General features: G+C 39.1%; 1 long non-coding RNA gene across 1 annotated transcript; it reads left to right on the forward strand.

Moving 5' to 3' along the window:
* Positions 1-2,687: 2,687 nt before the first annotated feature.
* Positions 2,688-5,092, forward strand: LOC147299333 (uncharacterized). Its single transcript, XR_015120021.1, has 3 exons — positions 2,688-3,128; positions 3,968-4,025; positions 4,895-5,092. It is a non-coding gene; the product is annotated as an uncharacterized LOC147299333 (long non-coding RNA).
* Positions 5,093-6,357: the final 1,265 nt, after the last annotated feature.

Here is a 6,357-nt window from a genome sequence, read left to right on the forward strand (position 1 = left end):
TTTATAGAATTTATTTTATGGAGGAAAATTTATTTTAATTTTTTAGAAATAAATTTGGACTTCCCAAATTTTTTGGAAACTCTCAGAGGGCAAATTGGTAATTTTACTCTATAGTAAATTAGTATTATTGAAGATGAGTCCGTAAGAATTTTCCGTATATTTTTCTGAGTCCGGAGCTATTTTTAATCAATTTTTAAAGTTTTTAAAAATAGAAAAATAGAAATAGAAAAATGGTTGTACATGTGGCCACTTGTAATTAGTTAGGCCTTACCACTCAGCATGTTGAGGTGGCAAAAACTTCCTCACCCAAATTCTTCTCTATGAAAAGACTAAAAAACCCATGAAGATTTGGATGGAGGTGGTAACTTGCACACAAAATTTAATTCAGGGGGCAATTTGCTTCAATTTTTAATATAGGTGGTAACATGCAAATCGATTCAAAGTTCAAGTGGGTATTTTGCTAAAAAGCCTAAAATGAATATTGAGGAAAAATTATGTTTAAAATATAAAACTCAATTTTCTTTATATACTCAACAGCCCTAACCTTCATCAACCTCACTCTCAAACTCATTTTCAACCTCACTCTCAAAACCAACTCCAAATCCAAAACAATTTTTGTCCTTATATCATCCAAATAAAGTTTTTTAGACAAATAGAGAGTGCATTCGTTGTTTGGGAACCTCCAAATAAGGTATGTGTGCATATATATATTTTTGCAATTTTTCGTGCATATAGTCTTTAGAAAATTTCTAGTTCGCGTTCTGTTCGGTGGACCAATACTGAACACGATAACAAATTTTAGTGGCTGTCAACCGAATGGGTCATTCGACAAGCAGTCACCAAACAATATACTCTCATTCGGTTAGCATCCATTGAACAACTCACAAGTATTCAAAACCCTCCCGACGATTACACATATGAAGCAAACATTTTTGGAGTCATTCGGTGAGGGTGTTTCAAAAATACCAAAGTAATTCGGTGGCTAGCTATCGAATACTTTCATTGTATTCGGCATACCACTACTGAATGAACTCATGACATGAACATGCCATCAACATCATAAACACACCAAAAAAAAAAAAAAATCAAATTATTGTTTTCAAATTCATATAGAAACATTACATCTGTCAACAAGAATGAAGAATCAATCCCTTAAACATTGAAAAGTTACCTAATTGATAGAAAATTTGAAAACTTTAGGGTTGCCACCAAGAGGTTGCTATGATTTGGTGGGGGTGGCAGCGACGATAGACGATTGTGGTAGATATGACGAATGTGGCAGGGGAGGGGGCCTTACACAAGCGGCGGGGAGTCCGGCTAGGCGTAACTTGAGTTTGAGTTTGGGTTTGGGTATTGTAACGCCCCGAAACTGGTTACGTCACAGCGGCACCCATTCTAGAAATCTCAAAAATATAATACTTCTTCCACTAAGTATCACATTCTCAAGCTCTCTAAAACGAGATAAGCCTGTTTTAAAATTTCGTTTGGGTTGAACCAGAGTATAGAATTTACAGCGGAATGTACTTTTGAATAATACCTCGAAATATTATTAATAAATAGAAATATAAAACCAACCTGTGAGGGTCATGAGTTTCAAAATACAGATAACCCTACTAAAAACATTAAGTAGATATTCATAAAATAAATAGCAGAGATATCCCAACCCATATCCAGAGTGATTCGACGATTGGATGTGCCAAAAGGGACTGGAACTCTGAAATCTGCATAGATAGAACACCTAAAGCAAAAGACGAGAGATTCCACCACTGATCCAAAGAAAAGATCTAAACCAAATAGACAAAAAGCTGAAGCTGAAACTGGAACTGACAAGGCACAGATGCCACGCCACCGGCCTCAGTCCAAGTCATCATTCACTGGGATATCTGCACTCACAAGAATACAGTAGGGGATAAGCATCACATACGATCATTGCTTCCCCTCGGGGAAATCCCAAGTTAGGTTTAAAAATGGTATTGAAGATATAATATATATATACGATTTCAATAAGAGGATAAAACAAAGTGAAACGATGCAACACAACAAAATATCCACAATAATGATTAGTGAAAAAAACATTTGCATGCTTTCAAACATCTTTTATGAAAATTCGACATGCGCATGTCAAGTTCAGAATACTTACCTGTTGACCGAACACGAATGACCAACTACCCATACCATATTCCAATCAATCATTGATACGGTAGCGAGAGTATCCATTCCTGGTGAATAACACATAGGCTAGCCTCCCCAGAAGGACATTCGACTAGCCCGTCCGTAAACACCACCTCATGAGGTTTATGTAACGACCCGACCCAAATTCCACTAGAAATTTTAATTTTTATTTAACTATGGTTTTAAGAGGTTTCTAAAGGATGTCGAATTGTATTTTAAAAATTTGAGATTTATTTGGAAAATAAAAAGGGTTTTGATTTATTTATTTAATTTTGTGTTAATTTGGGCTTGACCCAAAGTTGACTTTTAAAATAAATGGGCTTTTGATTTTGACTTTGGTTCCGTTGGATAGGTTTCGAGCCCACGATTTCATAGACACGTAGTACGCGTTGATCCGAGTTACGGTTTAAGAGATATGGGCGTTTGAAGCGAGGGGCAATTTCATAAAATTGACAAATTAGGTATTAAAATTTCAAAATCAAATTTTGAAGGGGATTTCTCTGTCTAAAATTTTCTGGAACACTCTCTCTCCTCCATTTTCTCCCCCGTGTCTGCACCCCACCTTGACTCTCTCGCCTTCTCTCTTTTTCCCCGAGCCACTCTGCCCCTCTCTCCTCTCTCCTCTCTCCGGCGCGGCCAGCTCCGGCCAAGTTCTCCGCGACCAGAGGCCGGCGGCAGGACCCTCTCGTCGTCGCCGACCCCACCCCCTAGCCTCCCTACTTCTCTCTCTCTCACTCTCTGTTTTTGCACTGACCCGCGCGCCACCACAAACTCCGGCGAAACCCAGCTGCCCCACCGGTCGGGAAACACTCTCCTTCGACCGGTCATCACTTCATTGCCACTCACCTCATCACCCAGCAACCCACGGAGGCGGATCGAAGCCGGAACACCAGCGAGCCAGCCACCTCTCTTCGTCAATCTCAGTCATTTCCGGCGTTGATTTGGCCCGGTTTCAGGTGGGTTTTCTTCCCTCTTTTGTGGGTTTCCTTCCTTCTCCGTTGGAATTTCATTTCCTCTGATTTGTAGCTTAAAAATCTTGAATTTAAAATTGTGAATTTAAGAAGCCATTTCGGGTTCCCATTGAAGGTAGAGATTTTGAGTTAATCTTATTGTGTTTTGGATAATTTTCACTCTTCGGAAGGTTATTCTATGTTTAGCATAAAAAATCAGAGTTAATTTGGAGGATTTTGGACATTGAGAAGTTTGATTGCAAGGGTTGGAACCCATTTCAGATTTGCTAAGGATTGGCTGAGTTTTGTGGAAATTTTTAGAGTGGTTTTGGATAATTTCTCCACTAGTAAAAACCTCTAAGTGTCGACCCCAATGAGAAACTTGAAGAAATTAGGAGTTTTGGGTGAGATTGATCATTGGAGCTGTCACTTTGGTCAGTGGCAGCAGTGGTGATAACCTTTCAATTTCTAATTTTTATTTCTAGGGTCCTTTTTGAGAGTCTATTTGGGAATGGTCGTCGATTTTGGAAAGGGTGGAAGTCTGAGAAATGTTCGGATTGCTTTTGGTCAATGTTTGGGTACCCTTCCGTTACCGAAACTAACGTTAAAATAAATCGTGGTTTTGGAGGTAGGCTATATATTTATTTATGTTTTTAAATTCGGATTGAGGTTGGTTTGAGCCGAGTAGTTTTTGAGGAAGGAGGGAGTGTTTTGAGATTTTTGTGAGTAAGTAATTTAATCGTTGAGCCAAACAAGTAAGAGGCGTGACGTTAGGTTCATTTACACCCACATTCTAGTTGTTATTGAGTCAAGACTAATAGGATGTTTATTGTTTTAAATTATAGGCGAGACGATCGTGGCTCAAGACGATCCGGCTAAGGATCGAAGCTAGGACTTTTCACTGTGAGTGGACTTTATTTTGCAAATACTTTTCTAAATTCAGGATTTATTCATTTGGTTATTGACTTTGTTTGAGAGATAATAGAAGTTGAATTGGATCTTTGATTAGGAAGTGTTTTCTTAAATTATGATTTTATTATTTGGTTATCATGAGTCTTGAATTAGAAAAATTGATTTGAGAGTTAGACATTTTCCTTATGAACATATGTGGTAAATTTCAATGGTTTAAGTATCGTTTGACATGGATTTGATTTGAGTTACGAATTTTATCAAGTTAAATGAGCAGTTTTAAACCGCCATATTAGTACCCTCTTCAGCAGGTATATATTTGCTCTGCACTCGCCTAGAGATAACTCGGCGGTGTATAACCAGCATGACATTTGCTCTGCACTTGCTTAGTCGGCGGTGTATGACCAGCATCACAGCAGGTATAGATTTGCTCTGCACTTGCCTAGAGATGACTCGACAGTGTATGACTAGCAGTTTCCCGGGTACTAGTGTGGCGTGAGTTTTCAGTTGTGGAGTATTTTAAAGAATTATATTACACCAGTAAATGTTTTAAATGACAGTTTCAGTAAGGCATTGCTCATTGTTTCAGATATTTTAACAGTTTTACAGCTTGAGAGTATTAATTGTTTTTCAGAGTTTGATTTACGGTTCGAAGTGATTTAAAATGGATTTGAAAGAAGAGATTTTGAAAGTATTTTGTAAGCTGGGGGATTTCAAAGAGTGACGTGAGGTTTTAGAGTTAAATGTGTTTTTGAAGAATTTTCTGAACATGAAGATTTGCTTTGTTTTCGTTTCTATAAATCTGTCCACTCACTGAGTTTATCTCACAGCTTTCTTTGTTTTGTCTCAAATTGTCCCCCCAGGTAGTAGTTTTGGTGGAGGTCGAGCCAATCACGTCGAGGCAGTTGCATCCATATCCTTACTCGGACACTGTAGGCGTCATTTGAGCTTTGTAAAATTCCTTGTAATAAATAGTGGCCTTGATAACCACACTTAAATTCTAAGAAGGTTTTATTTGAAATTGTTGGGTCTGAGACCCTTTTTGGTTATGGTAGAGGTGGTTGATGTTTTAGAAGTGTTTTTATAGGTTAAGAAAAAATTTGGGTTAGTCTATTTTTAGGGGAGGTTTTGCCGAATTTTCGGTAGGATTTTCCTTGATTTTGGATCCCACAGGACCTCTCCGGGTTTCGGGGTGGAAATCCGGGGGCGGTCCTGTTAGTTTAGGGGATCGAAACCTAAGGATACCACACTGGGGCCTTTTACTCTCAGGTCGCAATGGTAATCACAATAAAATCCATACAAGTATGCCATACAAAATCTATGCAATACTTGAAAACAATTACATAATATATAGTATTATCAAAATACGGGAAAACCCTATAACCGAGACATTGTGAGACCCCGTATTTTTCAAAGATTTATTTTAAATTTTTTGAGAATTTATTTTAAGGATTTTGGGAATTTATTTGAAATTTAAAAAGGTTTTAATTAAATTTTAATTTTTTTTTGTTTTAAATGGGGTTTGACCCGAAAGTTGACTTTTTATTGTATTGAGCTTTTGGTTTTGACTTTGGACAAGTTGGATAGGTCTTGAGTTCATGAGTTCGTAAACACGTAGCACGCATTGATCCGAGTTACGATTTGAAAGTTACGGGCATTTGAAGTGAGTGGCAAACTTGTAATTTTTACAAAAGTGAGTTTTAAATCCCAAAAATCAGATTTTTAATCTCATTTCTCTCTCTTTCTTTCTTTCTTTCTCTCTTTCTTTCTTTCTTTCTCTCTCTCTCTCTCTCTCTCTCTCTCTCTCTCTCTCTCTCTCTCTCTCTCTCTCTCTCTCTCTCTCCCCCTGGTTCTCTCCTCTCCGCCGCTCCTCTCTCTCAGCAACTGCGCCCCCGCCAACCACTGTAGCCGGAGAATCGACGCGAGACAGAGAAGACGCTTTCGCTGGCGATTTGCATTTTCCGACGGAGTTGCGGCGCCGGACCACCTGGGTCCTCCTCCACTCATCACGGCGAGTCTTCCCGTGCCATTCCCTCACGTCGGTGATGCTCTACGACGACGATTCGATGCCACCAAAGTTGCGGCTGCACCACCGCGATCTCACTGTTTCGGCAGAAATTGGATGACCGAACCTACTGGGCTTTGTTCCCCTCATCATGGTGGGTCTAGCCATGGTCTTTGTTCATTCATACGATGCTCCACGACGGAGCAATGAGCTCGGGAAACCAAATCTCCACCGTCAGCCTCACTGCCAATTTTGGCAGTTTCCGACGACTTTTGGTCGTCGGTCCAGTTGTCAAAAATGATCCTTGAGGTATGGGTAATC

Source organism: Dryas octopetala, chromosome 1 (genome assembly GCF_963921425.1).
Source record: "Dryas octopetala chromosome 1, drDryOcto1.1, whole genome shotgun sequence".
Classification (NCBI taxonomy): Eukaryota; Viridiplantae; Streptophyta; class Magnoliopsida; order Rosales; family Rosaceae; genus Dryas; species Dryas octopetala.